Source organism: Durio zibethinus, chromosome 13, assembly GCF_047325235.1.
Source record: "Durio zibethinus cultivar Kanyao isolate XHJ-2024 chromosome 13, ASM4732523v1, whole genome shotgun sequence".
Classification (NCBI taxonomy): Eukaryota; Viridiplantae; Streptophyta; class Magnoliopsida; order Malvales; family Malvaceae; genus Durio; species Durio zibethinus.
The window spans coordinates 9,351,328-9,361,419 of record NC_143174.1 but is presented as its reverse complement, the minus strand read 5'-3'; the positions used below and the strand labels follow the sequence as shown (position 1 = coordinate 9,361,419).

The 10,092-nt window shown below is 28.4% G+C and overlaps 1 pseudogene across 1 annotated transcript; it reads right to left on the bottom strand.

Moving 5' to 3' along the window:
- Positions 1-1,902: 1,902 nt before the first annotated feature.
- Positions 1,903-3,823, bottom strand: LOC111302787 (putative polyamine transporter At3g13620 pseudogene; annotated as a pseudogene). Its single transcript, XR_016326425.1, has one exon. The product of XR_016326425.1 is annotated as a putative polyamine transporter At3g13620 pseudogene (transcript).
- Between the last annotated feature and the right edge of the window lie 6,269 nt (positions 3,824-10,092).

The window sequence follows — 10,092 nt, the reverse complement described above, 5'->3', positions numbered from 1 at the left end:
TCAAATATAATCTTAATAAATTAATTTAATTAAGTATCACATTAATAATAATTAATTAATTATAAATAATATATATAATATTAAAAATGATTATTTATAGCCGGGTTTTAATAGTGGTACCCTAAGAGTACTACCATACCCAAACTCATTCCGAATAATAGTTTTGCTGCCCAAACTTATGACAAATAATAATTTTATGATTAGAATATTATTTCGAATTCGATTATAAAATAATTTAATCCTATTTAATCAGATCATGTAACGTAAGGTATCCATCTAATAGGGTACTTATTGAAACCCTAAAATTGCATAAATGATGCCGTGGTCACCAAGCCAATATATATATATATATAACCATATCCAACTAGGCCTGATATAATTCTTTTTTAAATGATTTTATTTTAATTTAAAATTTTAATGAAAATAACTTTTGTTTATATAAATTACATTCTAATTACATTTAAAAGCATTTTATTATTGACTGTAATCTTGAATCTTTCCTTTGCATTTCTTTCGGGTTGTCTTTTGGAATGGCCAAAGCAAGCTAGCCCTACTCGCCCGGGGGGGGGGGTATTACTTATAATTTTTTATATTTTTTTATAAATATATATGGCATCATTTATAATTTTTTATTATAATATTATAATTAATTAAAACAAATATATTTATAAATATATATATGGACTTGTACATAATAAGATTATTAATAATTTAAAAAATAAATAAATAATATCTTCAAAAATCAAATAAATAAGTTTAAAAGTATAAAAAAATAATATTATCAATTTATCATGATACTTTTAAATAATTAATCTAATAACATGATATTTAAATGAGCATTTTTTCATGTAAAAATTTATTAAGATAAAAACAAAAAGAAAAAAAATTTTAACTTCAAAATTGTAAAATTTTTAAAAGAGAGTACAAATATTTTCTTGAAAAGAATAAAAACATTTATGAATTTTTGTTTAAAAAAATAAATTGCAAAAGAAAAGTAAAAAATAGCGAAACTTTAATTTTTAAAGGTTATTTTATCTGTTAATTTATTTTTATTTAATTAAAATAATCAAATATCAAAAAATAAGTTAAAATTATAAAATATATGCTATATTCGCATACAAATTGAAATAAATTAATATTACATACAGATTAAAATAAATTAATCTAATGAAAACAATTAAAATTAATCAAAATTAATGAAAATAATTAATATTATCTTATATAAAATTTAGTATGAAAAATCAACTTTAAATATCTAAATCATATCAATCGATACCGAATTGAAATATACAACATTGACTTTATCTTCTTAGCGAATATGTAGGCAAATAATGGACTTCCATGTTCTCGGCTTTTTGATGCGTCACGAATTTAAATTCTTTGGGATCCAGTGGCTTAAAGAAAGCCGAAATATCCACCATACATGGTCCACGTGTAGGTGAGTACTTTTAATTCATCCCGCTCCATATATTTATTCTTCTCTCATTGTCATGAAAAAATTTAGGTGAGGAGATTTCTTGCTTGCGTACTTAACAAGTAATTTTGTTGTATTTTGCTGCACTTTCAATTTATACGGATGACTCACAAGAGTTAGCTCAAATGATTTGGAGAAGAGTTCTATTTTCTTGTCAGTTTCCTCGATATGAAATCGATATTTATGAAAAATATTGTGGAAGTAAAATTTTGAACGGCTATACCAATGAAAGATATAACACTTGAATAAAAAGTGAGATACCCGCTATGTAAAAAGAAAACCTTTTACTTGGCAACAACATAACTTGTTATTTGCATTCAATGACCATAGATTTCGACGGGACTCCAGAACTGGCAATCACATCTACGGTTTGAATCTTCACCATCAAGTTAAAACATTTTATTTCTATCTGAACATACACAATCTCATGAAACCAACTAAGTTTTTAACAATCTCATTTCACATTAATTCACTTTTAGCAACAAAGATCTAATCATATTCTTATACAATTATTTTTCAAACTAATTTTCACATATGAAAAGGAATAGCAGCAGACAAGTCATAATCAGTACTCTACTCCAAATCCTCATCCTTCAAATTTTGCCCATCATTATTAAACTCGATCCACTTCTTGGATTTGCAGAAATTCATTACAAAGTACCATACAATGGTAAAAGCAGTTAGTATACAACTCACCAAAAACACAGTTCCAGTAGCCACTGACATAACATAGACCAAAAACACAGATGGAATCAAGCACATTACTATCAAACCAGGCAACTCCATTGGCACTTTAAACGGCCTTTTGATCGTTGGCAATTTTCTCCTCAACCAAAGGAATGATGCAAATTCTAGTAACATCCCTAAACTATATAAGAAATTAGCAGAAGAAATTAAGTCTGCAAAATTCATATATGAAGCTGCAGCAGTTATCAAAGTTGAGACCAGAATTCCAAGCCAAGGTGTATTAAACCACTTTGATCTTACAGAGAAACATTGAGGTAAAAATCCTAAATCAGCCATTCCTAGAAGCTGATATACACAACTGCTCAACTGTGCTTCATAGAGTCCAATAATTGATAAAACTGCACCAATTTCAAGAAAGATCTTTAACCATTTTCCTGCAATGATTTCCGCTATATCAGCAAAATACCCATCAACCCAATTCTCTTGCTCTAATGGTATTGCCCCGGTAGCAGCTAAAAGAGGTACCAAGTAAGCTAAACAAGTGAGCAACCCAGCCGAGAAAAGGGCTTTGGGGAATGTCTTTTGGGGTTGCTCAACTTCACCTGCTAATGTACTGGCATTGTCCCAGAAGTTCAGGTTCCAGAAAAGGGTATTGAAAAACAATGACCAATCTTTTTCTACTCCTTTCTGACCCAAACTAATCCACCTACTGGGTTCAATCTTGGGAATTGAAATCAAAGTTAATAATATGAATGGTAGAAGTGAAATAACACCTAAACAGACTGCAGTGTAACCAACTATAACCAAACCTGTATAGTTCAAGAAAGACAAAACAAAAGTTGAAAACAGTATTGCAACATAGCGAGGCACCCCCGAAGAGAAAAGTGGAATAACTAACTTGATATAGTCGACGCAAAGAACTGGATATGAGGCTAGGTTGATCACCCCACTGAGGAATTTCCAGGAACCCATAAGTGAACCCCAGAATGGCCCAAAAGCCTGGTGAGCCCAGATGACGTAGCCGCCGTTACCAGGGAACGCAGTGGCAAGCTCAGCTGTGATCAAGGCCTCAGGTATGCTCCATACGAAAGGGAAAATAAGGAAGCCCAATATGGCCCAAAGGGGCCCAGCGGCACCCACCGCTGCCTCCTCACCATATGCTCCACCGGAAACCTCGAAGTAGATGAGGAAGATGAGGGGGATGATAGATAGCTTTTTGGAATTTTTGGTGGCGGTGGCAGCGGTGGTGGTTGGAAGAGTTTCCCGGTGTTCTAGGAGGTGCTGGGAATAAAGGATGGAGTCTCCTGTCATGATGGATTTTTTACTTGCACCTTCGGGAATTCGGATTTCGAAAGCTTGTTGAATGTTAGTTGCTTGCCCCTTCGGGAATTCCGTTGAATGTTAGTTTGATTTTGACATAGGACAAATAACCTTGGTTCCTTTTTCCCACCAAATTGTAAACGTTTTATTTCCTGGTTTCTAGAAATTACCCACTCCTTTAGACTTTCTGTTTTACGCCATCAACAATGTGAACACCGAGTAATGCAGTGGGCCAACTGGGAATATTCACGACTTTTAACTTTCTAAAGGCACAGTGTGGAGAGTTAGATCTCTGTTTGTAAAAGGGCACACTGTTTCAAGTGTGGCAGTAGAAAAATTGGAATGTGCAAAATTTTCACCACAAGATTATCAGAGTTGATTACTAAGGTTAAATTCAAATATTTCGTTTGAAAAATATATATTCAAATTTAATTGTCAAATAATTTTTTATAAACCATTTATAAATTTAATATAAACTAAAAGAACTATTTGGCTTCACTCGAGCTACAAATTTTTTATTTTGATAAAATATAAAATATTTAAAATTTTAATTTAATAATAAAAATAAATACTTTTTTATTATTTTATTAATTTTTTATTTTTTTTAAAAATATAATCTTTTAAGAAAATGTAAAACAAGATACTCAAATTATACCACTCAATGGACTCGACTTTTATTTTAAATAAGAGAGATTACTTTAAAAAATTAAATAAATTAAATAAATTAAATCAAAATTCAATAATACATATATAACAATTTAACCTACAGATATAATATTTACCTGTTATCAATATCAATCAATTATCAAATTCAAACTCATTTACCCATAAAATCAAAACTTACTAATATCATCACCTGATCAACTTAGTTTTCTAAGAAAAAATGAATAATTTTAATATTGTAGGAAAGACATTATAGTAATTTTATCTAATGATGGTATGATGATATTTTTGTAATTATGGTTGTAAGAGTTATAGTAACTGTAGACAGCTATTTTGTTCAGGCTACGAAATGTTGTTTCAAAATAAATCCAAACCAATTCTGATTTTATTCGGGTTTGTTCGAGCATCTTAATTAAGTTTATCGAATCATTTTAGTACTAGAACTTTTAAATTTTTATTTTTATCATCATCATCATTATTATTATTATTATATTTTTCTATTTTCTTTTTCATTTTTTCCTCCCGTCCTTAAAGTCCATGTACATTAAGTGTATCGAATGCCAACCGCCACTAGCCATTTTGCCATAGACCAAATTTGGCAACAAAAGTCAAAAGCCAAAATTCTTCATTGGTGCCCAAAATTCTCCAACTACTCCTCAAAAGTCCTCTTGAATCTGTGGTTTTTATGGGTTATGAAATCTACCTTAGTTCTACAAAATTGAACCCTAAGGTAGTAATTGATAGAAGAAGGAATAGGCAAAACAAAGACAAAAGGTAATTAAAAAAGAAAAACCACTGCCATTTTGCCAAACCATACAGCCTTTTTCTAGGAACCAGTAGCAACAAAAAAAAAAAAAATTCAAGCCAAAAACAAAATTTTGATTTAGGCCATTTAGGATTTTTTTTTTCTTGAAAAACTAGTTTAAGAAAAGTGCATAGGAGATCAAATGGAGCATTTTGGGATTTTTTTAGAATTTTTGAAAATTTTTTAAGGTCGTTGAAATTTGAGGTTTTTTTTTCTAATTTTTCAAGGGTTGGTTAAATTTTTTGGCCATCGAAATCTAGAAAACGATTGAGTTTTGAAAAATCCTTAAATTTTTTGGCACAAGTTAAACTTTTTGGCTATGAAATAGCTGTAATTGACTGAAAACCAAGATTACGTGGTGACCAACTAGGGGGGCTAGGTTTTAGAAAGAGAAGGCTTGGGAAGTAAAAAGAGAAAAAAAAGAAAAAAATCAAAAATGATTTTAAGTCTTTAAATAGGCATCCAAAACAATGTCGTTTTAGACGCCAAGATCCACGCTCAACCACAAAACACGCATGCTAACTCAACCCATTTAGTAAGTTTTCTTTCTTCTTTTTTCTTTTTTTACTTATTATGTTTTTTATTTTATGTTTTTATTATTTTTATTATTCATTCATTTTTTGAAGAAATAAGTAATAATAAAAATATAAAATTGAAATAAACAATAGGTTTAGTAAAATTTAGAAAAAAAAAAAGAATAAATTTTTAAAGATAATTATTAAGAAAAATTAAAATTTTGTTTTAAAAATTATTACAAGCAAAATATTTTTTAAATTTCACCAAAGTGTTGGGATTATTCAATGAATCATTTTGCTAGGATAAAATTTAACAAATAATAAATGAATTAGAATAATGGATTATTTAGATAAATCTTTTGAAATGTAATTTTTTTAAAAAAATTGAAAGAGCAATTTTTTTAATTAATTAGTGCAAGTAAAAATATTTATAGATTTTGCCAATGAGATGGGATAATCTAAAATTATTTTTATTACATAAAAATTTATTTAAAAAACCAAAATAAATAAATAAATAAATAATGCTTATTTGAAAAAATATTTTGAGCAGAAATTTTAAGGACAATTAGAAGAGTTTTATTTTTCTTAATTATTATGAAGAAAAAGTTATTTTTCGGGATTTCATCAAAGAATTAGGATAATCTTAAAACAATTTTACAAATAAAAAATTTTATTTGAATAATCATTAAATAATAATAAAATATTTATAATTAGTTTATAATAATATAAATTATACATGTAATTTGTGAATACAAAATATCTCATGACAAAATCTTCAAAATTTTGTGAATGGTTAATTTCTTTTAAAATTTTTTTGAATAAAGATATTTTTTATAAATTTTACCAAAGTGTTAGAGAATTTATAAAGTGCATAAATAGTAAATTTTATAAAAAAAAATACTTTTCCCATGAATAAATTTTTAGAAAATTAATTTTAAATATAAAAAAAAACTATACTATCAAAATTAAAAGATAAAATGTGTTTAATTTGTATCGTTCTTCAAATTGATGATGTGAGGGTGCTAATATCTTCCTCACTCATAATCATACTGTTGGATTCAATCTTGATTTTGTAGATCAAAATATCTTTTAGCAAATCTTAATTAATATTAAGATTTTTATTAAAAGATTATATTTTAGGTGGCCAATCACAGCTACTTAAAAAAAGATTGGTAGTGACTTCGTAAATTTTCTTCAAGTCTACTGCTTGAGTTTTCTTTGATGAAAAATTATTATGATAGCTTGGCAACTCTACTAGAGAAATTAGAGAGAGGTAGGCCAAAAATTAAATATGTGTTCTCAAAACATTGATTTTATGGTTTTTTCGACATTTAGTTTTAATTCCCATTTTTTAAAAAAATTTGAAATTAAATAAACTTTTAATATTTTTTTTAAATGTGATGGCTTTATTTAGTTTTTGGTATTTTTACTATTACTTATGTTATTTTGTTTAATGATTGTTACGTTCCTCACACATGTAAATATTTGCATTCATGTACGAGATCTATACATAGGTTCCCAAATTTGTCCCTTTAAGAGGGGGTAAAGTGTCTGCACTTTTGTGAGGTTATTATGCCTCCACTTAGGCTAATGAAATACTTTCACTCAAGTTAAACCCTTTTTGTTGGTAGCCCGTTATAGGTGAGGATCAGGGACTTTAATAATCTAGAGTAGACAACATTAAGAATAAATTTGAGAACCTTTTAGCCTTCATTAAATTCTAAACCCTACATATAGTGAACCTTAAAAAACCAACTTTAGATAAAGTTATTCCATTTTTGTAAATCATACCCTAAATTAGGACACATGAGAATATTTATTTTAATTTGATTGCTAACAATAATTTGTCTTGTTTTCCTTTTGTTTCATGATCATGCATTATCATAAACATTTTTTGCATTTATGCATTCATGCATCGTACGTGTGTTCCATTTTATGTTAAAATTTAGATAAAAATGCGTCATGGGATTTTGGAAATAACAAAAGAAAGAGGCCTCAAAATAAAAGATCTCAAAAGTTTCCTTTAACTTGTTTGGTGTAAGGATAGCTAGGCCATTAGAAAATATAAAATAACTCACTTATTGTTGTTACAACTATTGTTCATAAGTTAGAATCATGAAAAACGAGCAAACATCTAGAATGGAAATAACAGAGCTGTGTGATGGATATGATAAGGAAAATAGCAAAGAAAAGGGAGTAGCTGAAGAATTGACCATAAAAAAAAAGCCTAAAGCTCAAGAAAACACTTGCGACAAGGAAGCTCCATTATATCCACCAAGGTTCACCCCACCCTATGCTAAAGCTTTTCATCAATTGTATCTACAAATGATGCAGTTTGAAAGACAACCATGTGCTCAATTAAAATTACCCTCATTTACAAGTCAACCATGAAGTCAAGGACATGTTAGGCTCAACATTAGGGCAAGTCATATTAATCCTATCATGATCCAAGATTTAGATGATCCAAGAGAATAAGAAAAACTAAAAAAAAGCACATCTAAACATTCTGAGAGTATGAAAGCACAACAAAAACTTGATATTTTAAAAGAAAGGCTATGAGCTATTGAGGGTGTGAATGTTTTTAACACTATTAACGCAAGTGAACTTAGTTTGCTTCTAGATTTGGTAACCCACCAAAGTTTAAAGTGTCTAAATTTAAAAAGTATGATGGGATTAGATACCCTATGGCATATATCACCATGTTTTGTTGAAAAATGACTAGGCACTTAGACAACAACAAACTATTGATTTATTACATTCAATTGGATAAGAGCTATATACATTCATGGAAAGATTTGCCCAGAGCATTCATTACTCAATTCAAACATATTACAGATATGGCTTCATATAGACAGTCATTGCAAAACATAAAGAAGAAGTGTAATAAACCTTTAAGGAATATTGTTGCTACCCATTAGGAGTACTACAAGTATACAAGTCATAAAAGTAAAAATATCAAAAGTATTTTGGATTATCGTCTCCTTAGGGATTGAGACTTTTAAACTTAGGGATGAGTACTAAATTTGACACTTCGGATATATATGATTCAAAGGAATTTTTTTTTGGTAAACTAATTAACCTAAATTAATCTAAATAAAATTATCAAATATATTAAACCTAAATTACTTCAAATTATGAAGAGAGTAAAATACCTAAAGATTAAACCTACCAAAAATAGAACATGATAAAAATATAAAGTTTCTAAAAATAGAAAACTTAAGCAATTTCATAAAATTAACAATGCATGAAAAATAATTTAAACAAACTTAAATAAAACATTAAATAGGAAAGCATAATAATTTAAATGCAAAAAATTAAAATAAAATAGAGAATTAAACTTGCAAATGAACTAACTGGAATTCTTGCATGATGTATTGACTGATTACCACCTAAACATACATTAAATGTAAATAAAAATAAAAATTGTTTTACATGGTTAATCTAGACCTAAAATGGAACCAAAAACCTATTGGAACCTTATACAAAATCCAAACACAAATGGAAATAAAAATTTATGTAAATTAAAATTCTAGAATGCATGGAAACTAAGACCTATAAATTAGGATGCTAGGAAAATGCAACCGTATGTAAGGAATTTGTAAAAACTATTTTACTAGCTTAAAATAGACATAAAATCAAGCTAAAAAGGTATGGGAAAGCTTTGCCTTAAATACATAAGTTGAAACATAAAACATAACCTAAACTATGGATCTAGTGAGCTAAATGTAATCAAAACTAATCCTAGCTACATGTATCATGACAAACTATTTTATAACCTCAAAATACACTAAAAAATTAACAAAAAATGTGCAAGACACTCAGACCAAAAACTGCACATAAAGTGAAGAAAAACTACTTGAAATAATGCATGAAGAATGGAAGGAAAAATGCATGAAACAACAAACCTATGTCTAAGGCATTTAATCAACCATGCAATAAACACTTAAACATGATTTAATAACATAATAAAAGCATAAAAACAATGTGTAAACAACAAAAAGAAAAATAAAAGGTAGAATACAAAAATTACACACAAAAATTAAAGAGTAAGAAATATAAAGTGCCTGTAAATAACCACATAAAGATCAAGCTTATAGAGCCCTATGATGTTTCCTTTAAATTAGCATCCAATGCCATTCTTTCCATGCTCTAAAAAGCTAAAATATCATGAGAAACTTGTTAGAAAAATAAAGGAAACTAAATCTAGAAATTGGCAGAAAATAAAAATGAGAACTTCCATAAATAAATTAAAAGAGAGCTTGGAATGTGTTACAACTTGAAGGAAACTTAAATAAGCCAAAAGAAAACTAAAAACAACAATTAAAAGAGCTTGAAAATAAACTAAAAAGGAAGGAAATGAAGTTTGAAAGGAGGGGTTGATAGGCTAGCAATGTTGCTACCATCAGTCCCCAAAGATGTCCTAAACTAAACAAAGGAAAAAAAATGACAAGGAAAAACTACTAAGGCTAGCCCTATCTCTCTTTTTTATAGCCAAAAACTAAGACATTTTACAACATATCCACTATCCAAAATAAGCAATCTCAACCTTCCATTCAATCATCACAACCAAGGTAATTTCTGGGTTATTTTAAATACTACCAGGAGTGACTACATGAGCTAGAACTTTC